This window comes from Zerene cesonia, chromosome 17, assembly GCF_012273895.1.
Source record: "Zerene cesonia ecotype Mississippi chromosome 17, Zerene_cesonia_1.1, whole genome shotgun sequence".
Classification (NCBI taxonomy): Eukaryota; Metazoa; Arthropoda; class Insecta; order Lepidoptera; family Pieridae; genus Zerene; species Zerene cesonia.
The window spans coordinates 7,822,161-7,832,099 of NC_052118.1; positions in this window are offsets into that span (position 1 = coordinate 7,822,161).

Consider the following 9,939-nt stretch of genomic DNA (forward strand, 5'->3'; position numbering starts at 1 on the left):
TGGCACAAAGCCAACCGCTAATTGCAGTAATCTATGAAATCGTCCGAAATATTAGTATTCCCTTGAATGCTGTTATACATACGATGAAACATTGCCAACAAACAAACTGTTAGCCTTCTCTTTTCTTAGAGATTTTAGAATAACAGTTTAGTAGACACATCTAGTCAGCATAGTTGAAATATAAGGCTATTTAGTATCTATGCTTCACATACAAACGCAGATAAACAAATATGTGTATACACTTTAATATGTAAATTCCAATTCAATGTTTATTTTGCAAGATTAATTAATTATTTTTAGACGGATAAAATTTTTCATCCAATGTCTAATTAAAGACGACATAAAATTTAATATTATCGCTGAAATTAATTTAATTTTAAAAAGGTAATTTGCTTGACACCTTAAGTTAATAAGATTGATGTGATTTTGAACGGATATTAAATATTAGAAAATTCCATATTTCAGATGAAAAGTTTTGAATACAAAAATATATGTTCACAGTATTGTTTATTTTTGGCGAATCGCCAAGCAATCAGCAATACTGCATCTGTTTACTGGCTTCCAATAAAAAGAAATGAAGCCTTGAAATAACATCAGTGTACCTAAGTCCTAGATCATTTGTTGCCCTAGTTGTTATACTATTTTTATTTAAATTATAATAAATTAACTTCATATTAATTGTGTTTGCTATCGTGTTATCTAGAATCTTTTAATTATAATGCAATAATAATTTTTTATGAGTCTTACAAAAATAATGAGAAGATAAAATAATATTTTTTTCTAATACATTAATTATCAAATAACTCGTATTAATGCATTAAATAATTTCCTGCCCTTACACAATAATTTGTCTTGGAAACTTAACGTAATTATAAAATTTAAGAAGAAGATAAGAAATTGGAATTTTTCCAGGAGTCATAACAGTGTATCCGCTTAATAAGACTCTTTTCTTTGAAGATATGAGTAAATCTTTACAACGAATTATTAATACGATATTTTTTATGTTACCAAACTAAGGATATAGCCAAGTTAGGCCATAACAGCTTGTCTTCGTGGATAATAGCCAAGGATGAAAAATATTTTTAGAGCATGCGTAATTACTTGCGAAATTTATGATTAGAAAGTTTCATGATAATATGACCCATACGTTCATTTCAAATGAAGTAAATGTTACAGTTCCTATGGAAAGATGATATTCTAATAAATTATTGTGCCGCGTTCATTCACTACGAAATTTATATATTAACATAGCTTTATACTTCATCGAAAACTTTACTTACTCGTATGAAATATATATGTACTTTGATGTGCTGAAATAAAATAAAATAAAAAAGAAAAAACACATGTGTACGTTTAATATTTTGTATTTTTTTTTAATAATAAACTACTTATTCCCTGAGCAGATTAAGGAGTACTGTAGGAATAAACAAATATTAGATTTAGGTATGGCAGAACAGAAACAATCGAAATAGAACGTTGAAAAATGTATTTCACGCGAAAGCACGGAGCCGAAATAAAAATTCTTTTGTGCTGTTGAAGCATTTTTTCTAACCCTTTTGTTACGCCATACAAATTATTTCTATTGGAAACACTGTTTTAACCACTCTGGAAAATTGCCGATAAAATTCTGCGCACCATTTTTGATTATGCATGAGAATAAAAGTTTTGTTTGGAACTGAATTTTAGGAATAACTATTCAATTATGGGAAACTAAACTTTGTTCGAGAGAAATGTTTTTAAATAATATTATATACAAAACATGTTGCATTAAAAAAATATTCGTTTTTAAAAAATCTATAAACTAAATAGCGTCATTTACATGCATTTGCAACTTTATATGATATATTTTATATAACTTAATATAACATTAATATCAAAAGAAAGACACAAAATAGTTATTGGTTGATGTCAACGATGTCGTAGACTAGATATCTACTGTTTGACATGTTATTGGGGCTCGCGTTTTGGCCTATTTAACGCGTAGTTTAGCAGTGTTAATAGCACTTCATCCAGGTTGAATAAACACCACTTAATAGGCTGTAAAGCATTATTTATGATGAAAACACTCGCTTTTATCCCATCATATCGAACTTGATGACGTCAGACAGACGAGTGCTATCCAAGCCGATGTGTTTTTTATCGAACGTAAAGGGGTCCATTTGAAAGCAATGTTTTGGAAGCCATAACTTCAAGTAATGAGAGTTTTATGCATTTGCTTTGATATCTTTCGTAAATTTTTCATATGAATGTAACAAAAATATAGTTTTTCTTACATTTTCTTTCTTGGACATGTTTACAAGACCGAATATTTTTACAAATAAACAAACTATCGGGTGTTTATTTGTTGGTTTTCAAAAATAAAAGCTAGCTGTACAGTATGAGCAAAGGTATAGGAAAGACATTTTTGGTACACATTATGCTCACACGCGGGATCTCTTCCGTTTTTCTTGACTTGATTTACTTAAACCACATAATATAATATTATATTGAATTTATTTGTCCAGTCATAATTAAATATGTATCTCCTGAATAGTGTTGCTGTGCATGAAATATAATATATTTTTATATATTTTTGCAATCCTATCAACACTATCCCCTACAAACATATAAACACTTTAGATCTTGTATGAATACATAATTTTCCTGTTCATGGTACGTAAAGACGGATATAAAAGTTCCTTAAGACTTAACACACTTTCACAATAACTTCACATACAAAATTCTGAAAAACAACCATTCAAATGCGTACAATTGAAAATGAAAATTATCTCTAAAAGTGTTCAGATAAATCCCTTTTTCACATCTAAACCATACTACTCACAAATGCAAGCCTCATGGTCGTATAGAAATGTAATAAATGCTTTGAATTCATCGCATTTCAGCCTTTTGATATTTTATTTTCGCTCTAACGACTCTTTTATTGTCCATCCAGTGTACGTGCTTTCGCCGACGCTGTAAGACGAATAGTGAGATTTTAAATCGAATAGGAGTAATCCTACTTTGTGGATCTGGACTCTAGGCTTACAAAGAATGAAAAAGAAATAAGAATATTACATTAAAATCTGTTTTACACGATATTCTGTTCATGGATTTATTTAAAGCGTTGTGTTATTTTACTTTGCAGAAATAAAATAGAACACTTTTTATTCCTTTTTCACGTTTAAAATGAAAGTGATAATTATTTGATCATCAGAGAAAATGTATAAAATATATACATAATAATTACGCAAACAGCCGATGTCTTATTAACGAAGAAACGTGTTTGTGCGTAAATTAAGTCAATAAATTCGTATGAATAGCTCGAAACTGGGACAGTATTACCTTGTTTATGGTATGGAATACAGCGAGATTTGATTTTGAAATGCGAGATCATTTATTTATATTACATTATTTATTAATATAATAGTAGTTGGTAACTCAGTTTAGGATTGGATTAATAGTGTATGTAGTTGTACGGAATCGATGTCAATGTTAAGTGCTTTGTGCGTTAATGGTCTATGAATAGAATGAATGAATACTAGTGAAGCCGGGACTAACAGCTAGTATTATATAAAATGTTTTGTATTTTTGAATTTGGTCACATTATTCTATAATGTATATAAATTATCAAAGACTCCTTTAAAATTTGCGTAATTATGCAGTGCGACACGAAGGTTATTCCTTCTTCTATTCTAATGGAATACAACATTTAGGGCAGAATTGTTGTGTAGTTTAAGAAAAACGTCTAATCATACTGTATGAATTTATTTACATCACCACAATACCTATCAGCTAATATCTGATACTAGATAATTTCATTATTCTTAAAGGTTATAGCCAATATATATTTCTTTTGCAACGTTTTCCCGCCATTTCTATCACCCTGATCTCCGCCTATAAAGTGAACGTGACCGTGCTTATGTTCTTCCAAATTTTGCGACCCTTACATTGAAGACGTGTAATAGAGACGTATATATTATGTTATATCATTTATAACCTACATTTAAGTACTTTACCATCAAAGAAATTAAACTTAACAAACTGATTTCAATTCTTCATCTTTTATAATTTGAATAATAAATGATTTAATAAATGATAAAAATTAAGATAACGATAACTCAAATTTCTTTTATAATGAAGGTATATAACAACTTTTTCGTTTTATGATTGTAAATGTCAATTAGATTATGGAAATATTATAACGCATCGACATGACATTATATTTCAAATATCGAGTTCCCCATAATCTAAATTTAGAACATATTAAATCACATCACATTCCAACATTCTAACCATTTAGAAATATACAAACTGTGCTTCGATAATTCATGCATAATTCTCATTAATCCCCAATAAGCGTAGCACGTCAAACGTCGGAAACGCAACGCCGCGTGCAAAATGGAGTGAACTAAAGCGATTTCGGCTGACATGCAGGATTCCCTCCAATGTGCACCAGAGAATATAATTGGATATGAATTTATGTAACGGAACACAATTTTATTTTAACCTCAACACGGTTTTGGGCATTACGCTTTAAACGTAATTCATTGGTATCATACATAAGTATATACAATGATGCGTTCAAGTCCGTGCCGGAATTAATTTCCCAATTTCTTTACTCACATCAAAGCTGATAAATTCATTTAAAATCGAGGTTTATTTTAAAGTTGTTGGAAGACAAATAGATAATTAAACAAAGTTTGATTTTTACAACATCGTTATTATAATATGACAAACATTAAAATATTACCCATATAGATTTATGTATGATATTTATTAATTCATTTACCAAGCCCAAACCCATAAAGAAGTTTAATAACTTTTTCTCCGCGAACTAAACCAAATTTTTTCAGGTATTTTTCGCTTTCAGTACATTGGCAGTATATCGCAGTTTATCGCAGCCAGTAATAGACTACAGAATACTGAGTTAACCGACCGCTTGCAAATTCTGAAAGCAGATTTAAGGATTAAACTTACCGAAAGCGTCCCGCTGTCCGCGATCAAATTATTCGCTTCGAAAATCGTGCAATATTCACAATTTCTAGACTTTTCGGTGGAATCTCCCTTTTTGTACGATTATTCAATACTTTAGCCACAAATTGTCTGATACAATTTAAAGTTTACCAACATGGTATCAATATTAAATGTGCCTAGACAAAGTTTTATCATCTCGAAGATGGCTGTCGGAATAAAGTTTTAATCTAATAAAACAAAAGAAAATCAAGCTAACAGTATGTATGTACGTACAATCTATAAATACCTAATTGAAAAGCTTATGTACTACGAACGCATTAGCGTAATTAATATATTCATGTTGGCTTACCGACAAAATAAAAAGTACTTTAATTAATTTTTATCGTTCGGTGCAGCCTTTTAGGACGTCCACTGTTGGACATAGGCCTCCCCCAAGTAGGGGGGAAATATGCCATACTCGCCACGCTTGGCAGGCGGGTTGGGGAGTTCATGGTGAGGGAGAACATGCATAACGCAGCTGTCCGTTTGCATGTAGGAATGCCCTTAGTCGCCTTTTAAAACTCTCACAGGTAGAGATGGGGTGGTGCTATTCTAAACCGGCACCACATGGTTTAATTCATTTTTATCATCATCAATAAATCCCAGAGAAGTAGCTTTTTTTCTTCGACCGTTTTGAATCAGTGCATCGGAATTCAATTGAATTTGAAATATGTATATACTCATATAAAATTGGAATTTATCAATCTATGCATTCGTGCATTTTAAGTACTGTATATTTTAATGACATTTATTTATTATGTAATATTTATTACCCCGCCCCCCTCTCCCCCAAGTGAGATTTGGAAAGACTTTACTTGACCCCCTCCCCCCCTTAAAAACCTCGCGTAATTTATAGACGCCCCCTAACCTTTTAAAATACAACAATGAGCTTACGCAATTTTCTAATAAATATATAGTTATTTTATTTTTTAAATCTATATATGATTTTTATAGAAAAATGCAAAAAATGTTTCATTTACAGTCCTATGCCTTTCAAATAAATTTTAAATAGAACATCTATTTATAAATTTCAATATTGTATTAAACATACATAATATGACCTCCATGTTTGTGCTCTATGTTTTTAGTATGTTATATGTATTGTACATATTGTTGTTATGTTTTTGCGAAACAATAGAGCGTTTAAAATAAAACAAATAAAATCACCAAAATCTCGTTTTCATCCTGTCTCAATCACACTTGCTTTCAAACTAAACAAATGCGAACTGAAGCCTAAAAGTTTATAATGCCTGTGTAAATCAGAAAAACAAATTATTAAAGTCACAACAATGAAACCTCTTTACTCTTGTTCTCATTTAGTCGTGAACGTAAAGTTTTTGTTTGGCTCATTTGGACCGAGGTTTTACTGTACTGCTAGACTCAACAAAATACCTCCCGCTTAAGCAACTAAGCGTAATCACAAAGTCGACAGCAAAGTTTGCTTTTGAAATTGATCCTCTTATCTGAGTGCACGCTGTGTTATCTTGGTTCAACTTGCCTGTTATATTACAAAAATTTATGAATACTCAGTTACAGTATATAGGAGTTTAATTGTTCTCGACTAACCTGTGTTTTTTGTTAATGTAATCAAATAATTGAATAGTTTTAATATATGAGAGCTAGTAGTTGAGAGAAAGTCAATTGAATTAATTATATAAGTGGTTCTATATGAATATTTTAGTCCCAAACAATTTTTTTTAAAGTTTTACAATCCATGCTGCTAGAATCAGTCCCGTTCTAGTTTTTGTAGGAATCTTAAAACGCTATTTATTTTACAAATATCGTTATCAGCAATTATACCATTCATCATGTTATGTCTATAATTAAAAGTGATTAATTGTATGTATAGTACTGTGTAGTATTTACCTTCTTTGAGAGTCTGTAAATCATCATTATAATATCGAGTACTGTAATTGTCTATTTAAAGTTGTTAGCATGACATTGTCGACGTTTTCGACTTTTTCTACGCGATCAAGTGTTGCTTTTCTTTATACTGAGGTAATAGTTAAGAATTATAATGCACATGTATAATGTATAATGCACATATAATGCACATGCTTTGATACCATTTAGTTTCTACTAAAAGAACATTTAAGCATTACATACAAAAAATATCAAATTTTTCTCTCGTCACACCTCAATTCGAAAACGTATTAATTTTATGAACAACACCTAACTACGAGCTTGTTAAAAGTTAGAAAAAACTCACTGAGTTTTAACGTAATTGTTGATTTTTTAACTTTGCATATTTGCCTCAAATTTACTTTATGCTTTTAATGCGACTACTCAATAATACAAATTATTATATAATATTGTCTTATTGATATCACATTGAATTTCAAATAAACAAATTAATCATACATATTCTAGTCCTAAAACAAATAAGAACAGTTTGCTCCCTGCCACAAAATAGAATCTTTACGTATTTAATGAATAAGTAGTCAGTTGTACTATAAATACCCTCCTTTATCGTCCAAGACAGTCCGAAAGTACAGTCCTTGGGAGGGTTCCTGCAATCCGATTAAACAGACCCAGACCGGATCAGATGTGTTTTATTAAACACGTCCAGTAGTAAAAAACAATTACTACGAAACATGTTTATGTTTATGTTTATGTTTTGTAAGGATGAACGCTTCTAACGTTAGGGTTCATTTAATTAAAAGTCATGAAATAATTACGACAATTGCAATTCAATAAGTGAATAAAGAATGACATTTATCTCTTCAAACAACGCGACGTTCAAAAGACATAAGAAGCAAACCAAACTTGAATTTAAATGAAACGAATAGAAATTCATTATATGAAAAATTTAATATATAAACCAAAAAACATTTTCAATTGGATGGTTTTATCATGGTAAAATCATAAAAAATTTTAACGTTTATATATGTTTAGCGCTTACATTTTTCTTGTCATTAGATTCTAATACGCCAATAATCAGGTAAGACAATATGTCAAGTCAGGCATCAGTTTTCAAATAAAAAAAGATTCATAAAAATCTGTTCACCCAGTAAAAAGTTATGTCGTAACAAACAGAAAAAGTGCAGTTGAATTGATAACCTTGACCTTTATTTGAAGTCGAAAATTAAAATAATGCTGCTACACTTATCGAAATAATGTACTTTAATTGAAAGTAGCAATGATTAGTTTTCTGCTACCTTTTTCATCGTATCATGAGTCTAACACTATGGAGTAAACGTTTAAATAAAATAAAAACAAATATAAACAAAAATTTTTTAAATTTCGTACATATCATCATCATCATCAGCATCAGCCCATATATGTTTCCACTGCTGTGACACAGGCCTTCTATGAGGATTCAGGCCATAATCCACCACGCTGGCCAAGCGCGGGTTGGCAGATGTCAAATATCGTTGAACTTTTGATTTTTGGACATGCCGGTATCCTCACGATGTTTGTTCGTATATATCAAGCACGTTAATATTAACATACATTGAATACAACCAACATGCACTTACAATAACTCTCAGAATGTGGATGGAGCAGTTTCTATAGAGATATCGGGGTACCGATGAAAATCGATGGTACTGCACTTGTATCGTAAGTGTTCTTGTGTTGTAAAAATATCTTATTTAGCTTGTCAAACCTGAGGGCAATATTCATGCTTATGCCTATGTTTATAAGCCCATATATGTCCTCGTATTGCAACAGTCAACTTTATCTGTCGTAGAGGAATAATTAAAAATCTCATCTTAAACTTTTGTATGAGTACTGCCAATTAATTATATATCTAGCTTCCGGGAAACCACGAATTGGGGTAACATCAACTTAGTAATAACAGCATTTCAGACGGTAGGTAAGCTTGTCTCAACTGGCAATCGCGGGTCAAAGTTCAAAATACTGATGACCAAACTATGAAACTAGTTTCCGATGTCTGAAACTATCTAATGAAACACTGCACCTTGTAAACTATAAACTTACCACGACTAGCCGTGCTAGTTCATTTCTGAGCGTGTAAAAAACGCCATTTCCATACTTTATTTATAAACACACATATTTCATTTACAAAGTAATACCATGAAAGCAAAAAAACGTTGAATTTATATTGTTATTATGTTAATAAATATACACTCGGCTTATCTAAATAGATATATAATTCATGTTTCTAATAATGTATTGGTTTTTGTTTCGTAAATTTTCCTAAGTAAATTAATAAGAAAAATATTTAGAAATTAAAAACTTTTTAACGGATTTTAAACGCGATTTATTCAATATATTATTAACCCGACGTTTCGAAAACTTTACAGCGAGCGTGGTCACGGGGAGACTGCTGAGACTGGAGTAATATAATGAATAAATCGCGTTTAAAATCCGTTAAAAAGATTTTAATTTCTAAATGTATACTACTCGCGTAAAATCAAATACAAGAAAATACTAAGAAAAATATTATTACAATCTACCAAAAAACACGCAATAACGACCAAAAGTCTATTTATAACTTATATTATAACCAAAATACACATCTATCCTAATTTGCGCGACTGTTTGACATAATTAGATTACATAAGATTTCATATTGATTTTAGCACAATACGTAGGCTCCAACATGTACCACGGTTTGTTTGTTGTTTACTTATGTTATTTAACCAGCGCCATATACTTAAATAGGTTATATATTACTAGCAAGCGAGCGCTGATGGAATATCATTATTGCTTTACAAACTGAATGCTCTTCTAATTCGGTTTGTGTTTACATGGTACGGAGTGTTACAGTCATATTATTTTATCTTTATTTTTTTCATGGGAGGCACCAGTTTACAAATAAAATTTGAATCTAGGATGTTCTGAGGTGACAAACATTAAAAAAAAACAATCGAATTGAGCCTTCTCTATTTTTGACGTCGCTTGATAATAGTAGGGGAGCCCAAGAGGGGATTTTGGGATGTACTCGAGCGCGTCAGATTATTATAAGGGAAGATACCTTAC